At 39.3% G+C, this 17,298-nt stretch overlaps 1 protein-coding gene across 3 annotated transcripts in view; it reads left to right on the top strand.

Annotated features, from left to right (window-relative positions):
* The window catches only part of LOC134309822 (RNA-binding Raly-like protein), a 299,334-nt gene that overhangs the window by 236,622 nt on the left and 45,414 nt on the right, over nt 1-17,298 (top strand). Inside the window, exon 1 of one of the 3 annotated variants that reach the window (XM_062991168.1) lies at nt 16,817-17,053. The exons of the other annotated variants lie outside the window; for them this stretch is intronic. The gene's annotated coding sequence lies outside the window, so the exon portion shown is untranslated. Of the gene's footprint in view, nt 1-16,816; nt 17,054-17,298 lie in introns of those variants that run through there. 3 annotated transcript variants of the gene reach the window in all.

The following is a 17,298-nucleotide window of genomic DNA, read 5'->3' as shown; positions in this document are numbered from 1 at the left end:
AATCTGAAATGCCATCTGACCACGTATAAACTCATCAGTGTTTCTGTATGGAATACAGCTTTCTTTTTGTGTTATAGAGTTTCAGAATGTATTTCTTGATGCAGTGGCAGACTTTGTTAAGGGACAACAGCTTCCTAAAGTACTTTTAAGTCCATATTTATGATAGAAGCATGATGGTTACTACTGCAGTTAGGGCTTGAAGGTTGCAAACATTTAACAGTAATTTCAGGCCTTGTCATACTGAGATTTCTCCTGATTCCCTGAGTATTTTACAATATTGTGGATGGTAAATGACAAAATACCAAAATTTGCATTCTTGCATTAACATTTTTTTATTTTGGCCACTCAGGTGGCGCAGCGGTAAAAAGACACGCTAGCGCACCAGAGCTGGGATCTCTAATACATCGTATCGAATCTCAGCTCTGCCATCCGGCTGGGCCGGACGGCCACATGAACAACGATTGGCCTGTTGTTCATATAGGGGTGGGGTATTAAGCCGGATAGGGACTCTTCGTAACTGATGCACTACGACCTCTGCTGGCTGATTGATGGTGCCCGCACAGAGGCGGGGAAAGAGTGCGGATCAGGGTGTGCACTCGCCCAGTGTGGGTGACAAAATGCATACGGCTGCTGCCCACGTGTTGGAGGGGGCGTGGGTTAGCTTTGTTCTCCTCAAATCAGAGCGGGGGTCGGCATTAGTGGAGAGGAAGCGTGACGCAATCAGGGCAAATGGACGAGCTAAAATGTCGGGAGAAAAAGGGGAGAAAAGGCATAAACAAAATATTTTTAAAAAATGTTCTTTTGGAACTGATTAACAATTCTCTCGTGAAGACTACCCATCATTGCTTACAAAGACTGAGCTTTTGGTGGATCCTCCTTTTAGACCCATTATTAATTTGTGTATATTTACAAAATAAAATTAAGTTGATTGATGAAAAAATATATATTTGTACTTGAGTGCTTGAAACTGGAAATCCATGGCATGGAGACATGTACTCCCCAAGACACCTGAAAGAGTCCTGAAGTATCTTGTACCTGGACATTACCAGCAAGTCCTTCAGCTTCTCTATGTAGCAAGGGCATCATCCTTGAGTAATATCTTGTGCCTTTTATAGGTAAATGGTAAACACATTCATGATCTTTAAGAAAAGAGGATTTGTCAGACCAGTCGGAGAGACCAGGAAAACTTTCTACCCCACTAAATAGATTTCTGATTCCTAAATAATTAAAACTGCACGTATTAGATATTATTAGACCTTTCTATCAGAACCAGCATTGACTTCTTCAGCAATTTGAGCTACAGAAGCTCGTCTGTTGGATCGGACCAAAAGGGCACGTGCATCAGTGAGCCTTGGCTGCCCATGACCCTGTCGCCAGTTTACCACTGTTCCTTCCTTGGATCACTTTTGATAAATACTGACCACTGCAGACCGGGAACACCCCACAAGAGCTGCAGTTGTAGAGATGCTCTGACCCAGTCATCTAGCCATCACAATTTGGCCCTTGTCAAACTCACTCAGATCTTATGCTTGCCCACTTTTCTGCTTCTAACACATCAACTTTGAAGATAAAATGTTCACTTATTGCCTAATATATCCCACCCACTAACAGGTGCCGTGATTAAGAGATAATCAGTGATATGCACTTCACCTGTCAGTGGTGATAATGATATGCCTGGTAGGTGTATATTAATGCATGTAGTTTTGAAATATATATACTAATACATGAAAAGCTTTAGAATAAACTGGATAATTTGAGGCTTTATTGACCAACACCAGCGCCCAGCCATCAAATGAATATGAAAAAAAAATAAAAATTTATATTTAATTAAATGAGCTCAAATTCCCACTGACATACTTAGAGTCAAAAAGTTTCTGCCAGAAGTACAGTGTTAGGTCCCTGTGTAAATTCCTAAACCCTTAATTGTTTATAGTGTATAAAATCACAACTGTAAGTCGTTTTGGATAAAAAGCATTTGCTTAGTGGTGTAAATGAACAAGCTCATGATTAGATGTCTACGCAGTTTTAGCAATATAGTGCAAATCAGTAAACAGGGCATTATTATACGTCTGTAATCATCTTGCAGCTGACATTACTTGTCAGACCTGTGTTGTAATACAAAATTAAACAGCACATAACCAGTCAGAACTGAGAATTAAATGGTGTCATTGTACAGTTCTGTTTAAAGGCAGTATTTAAGTTACATTTTTAGCTCTTCCACAAAATACTTGAGCTCAAGATGATCTCAGCCTCTGAAGGTTTACATAAGGTAATGACAGCTGTACTGCCTGCTTTTCACTTTTAACCACTGGCTCTGTGTTTGTCAGTTTATCCAGCAGGGATTGGGAATTGTAAATCTGAGCTTATGGTTTATCCAGCAGGCTTTGATGGCTGTCCAGCAGCATTTAAGGATTTGCAGTGACACAGAACTGGTACATACCAGCGCCAGACAATGATCTGAACATTTCTAGGACACACTCTTTTTCCTCTCTGTGTTGTTGAAGTGGAGAGAGAAGAACAAAACAGCCTCCACCACCCTAGTCAGAATATATCAGTGCTTAAACCTTTGAATGGATTTAACAGAATGTTTAGATTTATTTAAAATGCAAAGCACACAGTTGAACAAAGCTAGCATGAAAAAGCAGTGACATGTCAACCTAGCAGATTTGCTTTTAGATCTCCATGGGTTCAGGTGTGCTGTGCAATGCTTAATATTATTTTTACTGAATTTAATTTAACATCAGCTTTAAAAATACTATGTAGCTTACACAAGACATTGTGATACATTCATACATGACACATTCTGAATCTCAAAAGACAAACTCAGATGTTATGAAGAATGATACCAGCTCAGATAGATCAGTTTAGTTAAGAATGAGGACTTCATTGGGGGCCCATGTGACATCTAATGTTAATCTTATGAAAGACAGCAGTGCTAACTGTAGTGAGCATATAATATATTTTAATTCATAAATCTACTTTGTGTTTACATGTTTCTTTAGTATTAAAAAAAGAACAACATTTTATGGCCATTAACAAAATGTTGGACTTAAATGGAAACAAGCTACCCAGCTATAGCAAACTACTTAAGCATTCTTGCCAGTACAGATGTTTCTATGTACAGATTATTTCTGTAGGAAAGGACATGCCTTACTCATTCAGCATCTACCACATGAACATTTACATTTTCAGCATTTAGCAGATGCCTTTATCCAAAGCAACTTACAATTGAGACTGTATACATTGCAAGCAATTGAGGGCTAACAGCCTTGGTCAAGGGCCCAACAGTGGCAAGCTGGCAGATGTGGGGCTTTAACCAGCAACCTTCCGATTACTAGACCTGTACCTTAACCGCTGAGCTACCCCTGTCCCCTGGCCCCTTTCTATTTCATAACATAACTATCTAAACTAACTAAAATGTGACTTGTGCTTAACTACTTTGCCAGAAAGTGATAATGTTATTAATTTGTGAAAACTGAATACGAGTTCGTTTTGAAACATGTTTTGTATTTTCTCATCAATTCAAGTAGACTTATAATGTAAATATATGCATTGCTAAATAACAGAAGCAAAGTGATGTAGTTCTCCAGCACTGCACAAGCCAGTTCATTTAAAATAAAGCAATGCTACTGCCTTACTAAACTGAAATCTACTCTGCTGTTTATTGATGCTTGCATCTTGCAAGTGGCATGTGCAACATTAGTTCTGCATGTATATGAGTGATTAGGTGTGAAATTCACATTTAAAGGTTATTACTTTACATATGCCCACCAGCTCCTTCTAATGTCCAATGGGAGAAATAACTGGCAGCATAAGCCATCATAAGAACATATAACACCATGCGCATTAAAACTGTATAAGATGTAAATGAGTTGGTAGCTGACATATGACCCATTCTTACCCTTGGGTAGCTGCAAGTAGATGGGCTTAATGTTATGGTAAATAAAAGCCATCTCTTTTGGCACATAAACACATTTATTCTTAATACTAACTTGCACTAAGGCACAAAAAAGACTTGTAGTTGAATTGAATTTTGTGGGGGGTTTTTCTTTTACTGCAGTGGATGGCACAATGTCACTGCAGATTGTGTTGGTGCCACACAACTGCAGGCACCAGAATTTAAACCTTGCCTTCTGGTACAAAATGCAGTTTGCCTCATTCTACAAATTTGTCTTTCTTAAGCACCCTGGTATTTTACCTTGCTAAGCCTCGTCAGTGGTGTTGTTCCTCACATTAGCTCCAATCCTGGAGGACGACTGCACTGCACAGCTTAATGGTCTCCCAGCTCACCTGTTTCTGTTTATTATAGCCATGATAATTATCTAATGAGCTGGATTATGCATACTGAAAGTCCTCATCAAACCATCTCTTGTTGCTGACCTCATGATGCAGCAGGTTGTGTCATTTCTGCACAACATCTGAGAACAGGTTCTAAGAACCTGTATTCAAACATCACCTCTGGACATGGTGAAGAGCTTTTTTTATTTATTTTTTGCTTCAATGTGAGCTTCTTCCAGGCACACGCATTTTCTTTAATCTCACAAAAACATGCAAAAAAACAGGCTTGGCTACAGTAACTTGCTTGAGTGAATAGGTGTGTTGTGCCCTGCAGTATACTGGCATCTCAAAAAACACATTCTGTTCTTGCGCTCAGAGTTTCTGATTTCTGCAAGACCCACCTGGGTAAAAATAAGTGAACATTAATGATGATTATTTTTGAATCATTCTCTGATGAACTGGTGACTCTTCTTACTTTGTGACCTGTGTTTCAAAGATGCGCTCTGTATATATCACACACCTTAAAATAGTTTCAAAAAAATGAATGAATGCTGTGCTTTACGTACTGCTGTTTTTAAACTACAGAGAATTTAAAGAATAAAAGAGAATGCTAAGGGCCATAATTTAATTGTCACTGGCCTTTCTCCTGTCTACCATCATAACTGGCTCTTCATATTAAAGCCTAAAGGTGGCATTTCCCATCAGATTGCTAATAAACTGTGTGCCTTCAGGTATAGCCAGATATGTGTACATGTTTACTAAAGCCTTTTTTTTATTTATTTTTTTTTATTAAAAAAATCCTTAACATGCAGTGTTTATATTGTGAGGGCTGGTAGGGGATAGAAGTGTAATGTTTTTGCATGGTTAAAGTGACAATGATATATCAGCATTGCAGACAAGAGGTTTCTCATGCTAAGGATCAGAAATTTCATGCTCTATCATGTTGCTTGTATAGTCCAAGCTGACTTTTCACCCTCCTCTAAAAAGCAGTGAGGTGTTAACTTGTGGAAGTGACACGGTGCTTTAAAAAAAGACTAAGTAAATGTCTGCACTCACACTCACAAGGAATATTGCTGAGAGCTAAAATGGCATTTCATCAGCCAGCATGTCTCCGATGACTGACTGAGATGTGATATGAATGTAATGCACAACAGGATTAGTTTTAGCCCTGTAACTCGGTTTCATCAAAAGAGCAGTGCTTTGTGGTTTTCTCTATTTTGTCATGTAACACCTCAAAGCAGTGGTACTTTTGCTGAAATAGTCAATGGCCACAGTTCTCAAAAATGTAATTTTACGAAACTGTCCTTGAATAAAATGTCCCCAAAGGCTTTGACGTGTTTATCAGTTTCAGTGTATTCAAAAGCTGTCCTTGCACATGATAGGAAATGTATATTTTGTGTTTAGTTATATAAATGTACTCGTATATTGGCACTACACTGCTGTATGTCATAAACAATTTAATCCCATGTGTGATTATAAAGTAGCTTCTCATCAGAGCAAAATGTGTTTCAGCCACACCCAATGCTAACAGGTTTACTGAAGGCACCTTTTCTGTGTAAGGTCTGCAGTAAGGTCTGACCTGAACCTTGGACACTTTTGAAATGTTTATTTATTTATTAGGATTTTAACATCATATTTACACACTTTGGTAACATTCATACAGACAGGTAATTACTGGTTACACAAGGTTTATCAGTTCAGGTTTTAATGTCAAACACAGTCATGGACAATTTTATATCTCCAATTCACCTCACTTGCATGTCTTTGGACTGTGGGAGGAAACCGGAGCTCCCGGAGGAAACACACACAGACACGGGAAGAAAATGCAAACTCCACACAGAAAGGACCCAGACCGCCCCATCTAGGGATTGAACCCAGGACCTTCTTGCTGTGAGGCGACAGTGCTACCCACTGAGCCACTGTGCCACCCACCTTTGGAATGAATTGGAAGGTAATTTGTGAGCCAGGTCTTGGTGTCTGATTTTACAAATGCTCTTTTGATTTAATAGGCACAAAATCCCACAGACATACTAGAAAGGCAAATTCTAGTATTGGAAACTTTGGGCATATTAATGCCCACATAGACCTATAGGGTGCGGATTATGGTATCATGCCCGCCTTCCATGCTATTTTAAGCCGGCAGTGGGGATGGAGGCGTGGGTGACTGACAGCGCTGTCTCTATTAATTGGCACTTTAAGGGCAGTCTGTGCTTCACTGAGGGTTAATTCACTGCAGTCAGGCAGGGTCTTGGGCCTTATCATCTAGCTTACTGCTTGTTTTTTGTGCACACTGTTTTTATTTATGGCTGATAAGCCAGGCGGAAGGTCTGATTCTTGAACGTGCCTTGTGTGGTGATCTCTGCTTTATCAAACACATTTGCCTACATGTGCTATTTTTTTTTCTTCAGGCTGTGTACTATGGTTTGTTTTTGTTGTTTTTTATGTATTTTACTTTTGGCCATTTTTGTATTTGTTAGTTATTGTTTTTCTATTTTTGTGGCCCTTTAGCCATAGTATTGTTCTACCTTGGTTAAGTATCCTGCAATTTATAATATTGTGTGTCTCTGTGGCATTATTCTTAATTATTTTCTTTACTGTTCCATGAGTGGCAAACCCTTCAGGATGCCAAGGTCTCTGGAGATAGTCCTGTACCCTTTATATTGTTTGTGCATAGGGATAATAGCATTTCTGGACTGCTCAGACAGCTCTCTTTTTATTGTAAACAAGGGGCAGGGAATAAAACTGGCCTTTTTAAATATCAAAGCCACCATACATAGATTAATTAAAGCACTGACAAGGTGGGAAGCTTGTCATTTTATTTTATTTTTTTTCAAACTGAACAAAGGATGCTGTTAATCAGGTACTGGTATTGTTTTCAATTTTGTCTCCTTCCTGCCAAGTTTATATTTTGTCTTGTAATATTTTGCTTCTCTATTTATTTAAGCATTTTCTCCCCTTTTTCTCCCAATTTAGTGTAGTCAATTTGTCTTCCTCTGCTGGGGATCCCTGATTGCATTCGAGGAGGGTATATTGCTGCTCACGCCTCCCCTGACCCGTGTGCAGTCCTAGCAGACCCTTTCTTTTTGCCCATGCTTTCTGCACTGGCGTCTCTTATCTGCTAACCAGGGTCCGTACATAACATTTAAAGACCCCACCCACTTAATCCGGTCATCCCACCCAGCAGACATGGTGGCAAATTATTGACTGCTACAGGCACTGCCAATTGTGCATGCTAGGTGGCGCCCAGTCGACTGGTGACAAAGCTAAGTTTCGAACCGAGGTGAATTCGAACAGAATCTCAACGCTGGTGTGCTAGTGGAATATCCCGCAGCACCACCTGGGTGCCTATATATATATACAGTGTATCACAAAAGTGAGTACACCCCTCACATTTCTGCAAATATTTCATTATATCTTTTCATGGGACAACACTATAGACATGAAACTTGGATATAACTTAGAGTAGTCAGTGTACAGCTTGTATAGCAGTGTAGATTTACTGTCTTCTGAAAATAACTCAACACACAGCCATTAATGTCTAAATAGCTGGCAACATAAGTGAGTACACCCCACAGTGAACATGTCCAAATTGTGCCCAAATGTGTCGTTGTCCCTCCCTGGTGTCATGTGTCAAGGTCCCAGGTGTAAATGGGGAGCAGGGCTGTTAAATTTGGTGTTTTGGGTACAATTCTCTCATACTGGCCACTGGATATTCAACATGGCACCTCATGGCAAAGAACTCTCTGAGGATGTGAGAAATAGAATTATTGCTCTCCACAAAGATGGCCTGGGCTATAAGAAGATTGCTAACACCCTGAAACTGAGCTACAGCATGGTGGCCAAGGTCATACAGCGGTTTTCCAGGACAGGTTCCACTCGGAACAGGCTTCGCCAGGGTCGACCAAAGAAGTTGAGTCCACGTGTTCGGCGTCATATCCAGAGGTTGGCTTTAAAAAATAGACACATGAGTGCTGCCAGCATTGCTGCAGAGGTTGAAGACGTGGGAGGTCAGCCTGTCAGTGCTCAGACCATACGCCGCACACTGCATCAACTCGGTCTGCATGGTCGTCATCCCAGAAGGAAGCTGACGCACAAGAAAGCCCGCAAACAGTTTGCTGAAGACAAGCAGTCCAAGAACATGGATTACTGGAATGCCCTGTGGTCTGACGAGACCAAGATAAACTTGTTTGGCTCAGATGGTGTCCAGCATGTGTGGCGGCGCCCTGGTGAGAAGTACCAAGACAACTGTATCTTGCCTACAGTCAAGCATGGTGGTGGTAGCATCATGGTCTTGGGCTGCATGAGTGTTGCTGGCACTGGGGAGCTGCGGTTCATTGAGGGAAACATGAATTCCAACATGTACTGTGACATTCTGAAACAGAGCATGATCCCCTCCCTTCGAAAACTGGGCCTCATGGTAGTTTTCCAACAGGATAACGACCCCAAACACAACCTCCAAGATGACAACTGCCTTGCTGAGGAAGCTGAAGGTAAAGGTGATGGACTAAACCCAATTGAGCACCTGTGGCGCATCCTCAAGTGGAAGGTGGAGGAGTTCAAGGTGTCTAACATCCACCAGCTCCGTGATGTCATCATGGAGGAGTGGAAGAGGATTCCAGTAGCAACCTGTGCAGCTCTGGTGAATTCCATGCCCAGGAGGGTTAAGGCAGTGCTGGATAATAATGGTGGTCACACAAAATATTGACACTTTGGGCACAATTTCGACATGTTCACTGTGGGGTGTACTCACTTATGTTGCCAGCCATTTAGACATTAATGGCTGTGTGTTGAGTTATTTTCAGAAGACAGTAAATCTACACTGCTATACAAGCTGTACACTGACTACTCTAAGTTATATCCAAGTTTCATGTCTATAGTGTTGTCCCATGAAAAGATATAATGAAATATTTGCAGAAATGTGAGGGGTGTACTCACTTTTGTGATACACTGTATATATATATATATATACAGTGTATATATATATATATATATATATATATATATATATATATATATATATATATATATATAAAGACACAGAAAGAAATAGTACATTTTGCTACAAACAACACAACAGACCAATATGCAAATTGTACATGAGCATAAGTATAGATACACTGCTCCTACACTCCATCAATATGTTTATTAAAAAAATCTTGTTTCTATGGTAATCTAACGATGTGTGGATTCAGGCTTCGAACGTCTTGTTGTTTTGGATCATTGTCTTGTTGGATGATTCAACCCCAGATTTTTATTCACTAGTACTTCATAAAATCCATAACCTTTAGAGGAAAAACATACTCCAATCATCTGCAGTCCTGTAACATATTTAACAGACTGTTAAAGTTATAAAAAGTTACATTTTTGTCTTATCTAACCACTTAATGCAGTTGTAGGCAAGAATCCAGTAGTCTAGCAAATACACTAAACATCTAATATTCATTGGCATCCTGGACGGTGTCTCTTTCTGTCCTGCTGTGTGTGTTTTTTTAGGACAGGCTTTAATCCCACCAAAACCCTGAATAGTATAAAGTAAATATAGAATATACACTGATCAGCCATAACATTAAAACCACCTCCTGGTTTCTACACTCACTGTCCATTTGATCAGCTCCACTTATCATATAAAAGCACTTTGTAGTTATACAATTACTGACTGTAGTCCATCTGTTTCTCTGCATGCTTTTTTAACTTGCTTTCACCCTGTTCTTCAATGGTCAGGAGCCCCACAGAGTAGGTATTATTTAGGTGGTGGATCATTCTCATCACTGCAGTGACACTGACATGGTGGTGGTGTGTTGTGCTGGTATGAGTGAATCAGACACAGCAGCACTGCTGGAGTTTTTAAATACCGTGTCCACTCACTGTCCACTCTATTAGACACTCTTACCTAGTTGGTTCACCTTGTAGATGTAAAGTAGATGATTGCTCATCTATTGCTGCTGTTTAAGTTGGCCATCTTCTAGACCTTCATCAATGGTCACAGGATGCTGCCCACGGGGTGCTGTTGGCTGGATATTTTTGGTCATGTGTTTAAAAACTTCATCAGCATTGCTGTGTCTGATCCAATCATACCAGCACAACACACACTAACACACCACCACCATATCAGTGTCACTGCAGTGCTGAGAATTACCCACCACTCAAATAATACCTGCTCTGTAGTGGTCCTGGGAGAGTTCTGACCATTGAAGAACAGGGTGAAAGGCTAAAAATGTATGTAGAGAAATAGATGGACTACAGTCAGTAATTGTAGAACTACAAAGCTCTTCTGTATGGTAAGTGGAGCTGATAAAATGGACAGTGTGTGTAGAAACAAAGAGATGGTTTTAATGTTATGGCTGATCGGTGTAAGTGTTACATGGCCCTATTAAAATTTGTGATTTTTTGCCATTTTTGCAATCAAAATAAACTAATTATAAACCAGTAAAACTGCTAAAGTTGATAAGTAGATTATGTTATGATGCAACATCAGTTTTGGTTTACTTTCTAATAGGATTTACAGCTCAGCTTTGAATATTTGTAGGCAGTTATCCAAGAGCGCATAGGGGAGAGCATGGCCTCGTCTGGCTGTCTGGTTTTAAATAGAAAGATGAGTGGTGCTGAAAACGCTCCAGCAGAATCACCCATCCTGACTAGACATCAACTCCACACTGAAGTTACACCAGCCTTCATATTTATTCACTCAATTCCTCTCCTCAAGGCTTTTACACTCAATTCTCTACTTTTCCCATTCTTGCTCTATTTCCATCTACCTACCTCACCCTCTCTATATAGCACTTTCTCATTTTCTCTCTCTGACTCTGACTCTGACTACCACCTTTCTGGCCAAACTCTCACTGTAATACAATCCTTGTCCTTTCCTGCATGTATTTTAATAATGCATTTAGTGTGACTGGGGTGACTAAAGAAAGGTTTTTCCTTTTTGTTCAGAAAAATAAAGCAGATTCAGTGCAGAACAGGAGCTCAGCATTGCTTGTTTCATGTCAGCGAGATTGCTTTCATGTTATGCATGCATGCATGCCATGTATTTGGAACTTGCATTTTTCTCTCCTGTCCTGTGTGAATGACATAACAATAAGGTATGTATCATTTATCTTCAGTAACAGCTAAATCCTGGTGAAGTTTATGGTGGATTTAGAGATTATCCAGGGAGTACTGGTCTGAAGGCAAGAATACACCCTGAAGAGGGCAGGGGTGCAGGCCAAAGCATTGCAGTCTGTTTATTCAAAATGTGGTATAGATATACAGTAGATTATACCAGGCTTGCATCTAAGGTATCCTGCATCTATGTATCATTGTTATAAATTTTACATTACGTATATAGTAGTAAAAAGTACTGTCTAATTATAGTATTCTACAAACCCTATTTTGGTATATTTAGCAAAATGCAATAAAAATCAGTGATTAGTTCATTCTCTCAAACCTTTATTTAACTGATAAAAGTTATTTAATGTTTGTTCTATTTTGAAAATAAAACAAAATCTGATGCCCAGAAAGTTAGGACAGAGTCGAGTGTACTTCAGGAAAACCGTTGTCACAGTCCGCCACTGCAACAAGAAATGTAACCTAAAACTCACTCACTCACTTTCTTAACCACTTATCCAGTTAGGGTTGGGGTGGGAGTGCTGGAGCCTATCCTAGCTTTATCACACAGTAACAACCTGGATGGGGCGCCAGTCCATCGCAGAGCAGACACACACACACATACCCATTCACCTATAGGGCAATTAAGTGTCTCCAATTAACCTGACTGCATGTTTTTGGACTGTGGGAGGAAACCGAAGCTCCCAGAGGAAACCCACGCAGACACAGGGAGAACATGCAAATTCAGCACAGAAAGGACCCAGACCACCGCGCCTGGGGATCGAACGCAGGAGCTTCTTGCTGTGAGGCGACAGTGCTACCCACCGAGCCACCGTGCCGCCCATAACCTAAAACGCAAAAAGAAATCCATACATCAATTATATGCAGACATGGTGCCAAGTTCTCTGGCCCGCCATCTCTTATTATCTCTTATCTCAAATCGAATGAAAGACAGTGGAAACTGTTATCAATTAACAACTGTCATGGTTATGGGGTGCAACAGTGTCCACAGTATAGTAGACTTGTAAATATGTGAAAGGAGTACATTTACATTTTCAGCATTTAGCAGACGCTTTTTTATCCAAAGCGACTTACACTATTGTGACAGTATACAGTCTGAGCAATTGAGGGTTAAGGGTCTTGCTCAATGGCCCAACAGTGGCAACCTGGCAGTGGTGGGACTTGAACAGGCAACCTTTTGGTTACTAGTCCAGTACCTTAACCGCTAGGCTACAACTGCCCTAGTAGTGATATGAAGGCATATATTTCATATAAAGTAAGAGCATCATATTTATAAATAAATACAATAGTATTTATTAAAAAATAGCATTATATACAATTGTGTTTTACTGACTGAATAGTTAACATAAATGTAAAGGGTTTGGACTGAAAATTAGCTACTGATTTTTTTTTTTTTAATAATACGTCAAATTTAATGTAAGCATTACTAGCACATAACAGGCTAACAGGCCGTTTAGAGTATTGCTTACTTGTTTTTTTGGATAGCATGTAATTTGTTTAAAGATAAAAGTTGTTGAGCTTAAACTGTCGAACATTACTAATGAAAACTAACTCAGTTATGCTTTCTAAAGTACAGTACAGCCTTATAAATGTATGTGTTTGTTATTTATTTATTTTTCTTTTAGTTCTGGATACTTTAATATTACAATGCATCTTTTGCATTTTTTTTTTTGTAAAATTACATTCTTCCTTATTGCTCAGTGTTACTATTTTTGCAGCAGAGTGTAATATTAGTATGTGCCCACACCACACGCATATAAAGCTAGCAGGGGTGGAATAAGAGGAGCAAACTATTCTCTTCTTCACAAAGAAAGACAGGTAATGAAATTTAGACAGCAAGAGATCCGTTTAGAGGATACAGGGGAGTCGTGGATTCATATTCACCTGTCAAGCACCTGCCAGTAAAGTTGATGATGATAAGTTATTCAACCTGCCTCCAATAAAACAAGCCTGCCTACATTTTCTTTTTCAATTATTTCTGATTAGGGACAGATTTCATCATGTAATTAAAGATGATTGACAGTGTTGTAATAATAATATTGCAACTGCTTTTCTGTTTTGCCCACTCTGTGTGAAAAAGGTCTTGGCTGTAAATTAGGTACTTTTAAAGACATTTTCTATCGGCTGATTATTAACAGGTGCTGAAAAAATGACATTATGATACACTTTTCTGAGTAATATAAAATTATTCAATTCAAGTTCAATTTATATAGAGCTTTTCACAATGATGCTTCACAAATGGAAATACTACAGAGAAAGAACAATAATGTGCAGTAAAGAAGATGCTGTGTAACTAAAAGACCTGCCACCCATGGACACAAGTCTTAAACAGGGGAAAGCTAGAAGGCCAGATAAAGAGGATCTGAGAGAATGGTTGGAATAGTAAGGGTGAAGAAGTGCACTGAGGTAGGTAGGGGCGAAGTCATGAAGGGCTTTAAAAGTAAGCAGAATTATTTTTTTATTCATTATTAGTAGCCAGTGAAGCTGATGGAGGGTGAGAGTGATGTGGGCAGACCGCTTAGTAGATTGAACACTCTGGCTGCTGAATTTTGAATGAGCTAAAGCCGGTTTACCAGCTTATCGGGAACACTTAAGAAGAGAATTGCAATAATTCAGAGATTAAAAGATGAAAGCATTTACCAACATTTTAGCATCGTCATCACTGAGCATATGGCAAAGCCGTGCAATATTGTGCAAGTGGTGAAAGGAATTATAAGTGATGAATTTGATGAAAGACTTGAAGTCAAAAATAACATCAAGGTATCGACAGGTCCGACCGGAAAAGTTAGAGACTGGAGCTTTGGGGCCAACAAGCAAAACTTCAGCTTTATCAGGACAATAAAAGATTGTTATCCACAGTTTTAGATCATCAGTGCATGAACTTAGTAACTAAGCTGATGCAGTAGGACCATGGATCCCAACCTGGAAGCTGCGCCATACTCAGGAAGGCGCCAAACATCACAACGGTTGTGCAAGGCTTTGTCTGCTCTGAGGTGCTTCATCTGCTTTGAGTTTGCCAAAATACAATTTGCACATGTTGAATATACACAATCCCTGGATAAAAAAAATAAAGAATAGAATTATTTTAAAAGATATTTATACTCATAAAAGAGGTGGTAGGGGTGCCCAGGTGGCAAAGCGGGATATTCCACTTTCTGAACTCCTCGGTTCGAAACTTGGCATTGCCACTGGCCGGCTGGGCGCCATCTGGTGGGCATGATTGGCAGTGCCTGCAGCATATACTAATTGGCTATCGTATGTGCAGGGTGGAGGCCGGACTATGTGTGGGTGGGATCTTCATACTCTGTGTAAGGAAGAGAGGCCTGTGCAGAATGCAGGGGCGAGAAGAGGAGGGCTGTGCACGTGTCGGAAGAGGCATGTACAGCGACGTTCTCTCCTCGGATGCAATCGGGTATCCCTCAGCAGTGGAAGACGAATTGACTGTGCTAAATCGGGAGGAAAATGTGGAGAAAATGCATAAAAAAAAAAAAAAAAAAAAAGAGTTGGTAGGTTTGTTAAAACAAAAAATCTTAAAACAAAAAGTGAAAAGGACAAAACACTTTGAAAAGGACTCAAGAGAAAAGGGAAAAAAGCTGTAATTTATGTTAATTTTTGCTAATAAAGATTTGCAATCAATCACTTTGTTCTTGTGGTCTGTGTGTGTCTGGGTTGGAGGGCTCAGCTTTTCTTAGATACTTGTGGGGAAGGATTGAAGAAACTGGAATGAATTAGAGCTTCATTTACAAGCAAGACTCCTTATAAAATGACATTGCTAAACCTGACTAATGCTTTTAAGACTAGATGGGCACAAATTTACTTAATTAAATTCCAAATCTTTATCCAAGCCTTCCCAGAATGGTGGAGGCTGTCATTGCTGCAATGGGCCAGGGGGAGCTACTCAATATTATACAACAGTTAGTACCGACCGTACAATCTGATTGGTTGAGAAGCCTTCTAACCGTGCTGATATTCGTGACAACAGCACGGGCTTTTCACACCACAACGGTATTACTCCGCTGACGCGTTGCCAGTAACGACAAGCTGCATGCACACTGTTGTAATATGCCTTTAAGACGTTAAAGGGTTAACACAGAATACGGCGTTATCAGAGCCGTAGATAGAGAGAGTTGCGACACTCCTTGATCTCGCCGCCACGCGGTCACGTGGTTCATGTAACCCTCCGATAGTTCCAAACAAACCCAGCACTGTCATGTTCTCATATGGGACAGGCAGCAGTAAATGAAATATTAAACAGTAAATAATAAACATTTGTACAATTTCTGGGTATTTTCACCTGCCTTTACATTTACTGCATCTGCTTTAATGTCAATTTTGTATATGAAGTGGAAGATTGATGTTTATAATGACTTAATAGGTCGTTCTTGTTAACACACAGTACATTATATTAGCATACATTACATAATGCGATATCATTAAGTAGTTTAAACAGTTTTTTATGTTTTGTTTTTTACATAAACTAATCTCCCTTCACTTTCCTGAGGATTCATAATAATAATCATTTTGGTTAAACACTAAGCCATGTGGCTGGATTCATAAGGTTTACCTGCACTAAATGAACAGGTTCATAAACACACTACCGCACCTTTAACATTATAGTGCATGTACATGACATAGCATTCATTCATCTATTTCATGAGTAAGTAATAATTTATTTCTACATGTAATACATGAATTAATTCATAATTAATATGCACTAGTTCATTTTGTCTAATGTATGTGGTGGACAAGGTACACAAACCATGTAGCTGAGTTGAAGTAGAGATATCCAAGGTAAAATATTACTCCAGTAAAAGTAGTAGTAAAAGTAAAAATACCTCCACTAAAGTACTAAACTAAATTTACCTTCAAATGTACTTAAGTATGAAAGTAAAAGTATAATGATTTATTATGGCTCTGATGTTTTATTATCATTTCTGTAACAAGACTCTTGATTAATCAACTTTTAATTAATCAATTTTAGGTGAAAAGACTCGTGTCAATAATTTAGCTTAGCTGACTAAGCTAAATTCAGTTATATCTATTAATTAAGATAAACATGTAACATTTAGTGCTGAGCAAATGCTAAACAATAACAGTATTAAGTATATTAATGACATTAAATTCATTATTTTTTTTAAAACAAAGCAACAAACAGCTAAAAATGCTGGATAAGTAGTGGAAATGAATGAGGCTCTATGGGTTGTTTGGAACTATACAGAGCTCCACAACCCGGAAGCTGCACAGAAAATATGTCCCGCCCCCTTTCCAACGGTTCCCTATGGGAGTGTCGCCACTCTGTTCTCTCTACCGCTCTGGGCGTTATGCTTGATGCCGTATACGCATGCGTGGGTTCAGTTTAAGGATGCAATAAAACAAAGCTCTACTGAACAGTTTATTTCCTGTATTTTTTTCCAATAATACTTCACACACAAACGTGCACGCAGGCGACACAGCTCCCGATCGCGTTTTAAATCCGTGATCTGATATACAGTACAATCTATCGCACTGTATAGGGAACATAACCAATTGTCTAATTCACTATCTAGTGCACTGTGTAGCGAACATAAATCCGTGATTTGATACACATTCTAGTGCACTATGTAGGGAACTTTAATGTGTTTGTAACGCGAACAGTTAGCATAATAGCCCAGTTAGCAGCTTCTAAAAGGTATGTTATCACCCGTATATCCTCTGGTGTGTGCAAGAGGTTTTTTTTATTTATTTTTTCCCTTCGGAGGTTCTTACCTTTTTCTTGTTGTTCTTACCTCCCTGAAATGAGTTTTTGCAACTTGGAATGTCTGCTTTGTAGTGTTAAACTTTACATTGGTTGTGGAACTACTTTTTGGCGGAAGGTATTGTCAATATTAAAGCATATTTATTATTAAATTTAGGGCTTCTTTGATTTATTTTCTT

Source organism: Trichomycterus rosablanca, chromosome 3 (assembly GCF_030014385.1).
Source record: "Trichomycterus rosablanca isolate fTriRos1 chromosome 3, fTriRos1.hap1, whole genome shotgun sequence".
In the NCBI taxonomy this organism is placed as follows: Eukaryota; Metazoa; Chordata; class Actinopteri; order Siluriformes; family Trichomycteridae; genus Trichomycterus; species Trichomycterus rosablanca.
The sequence above is the reverse complement of the archived record's forward strand: the minus strand, read 5'-3'. Positions and strand labels throughout refer to the sequence as shown.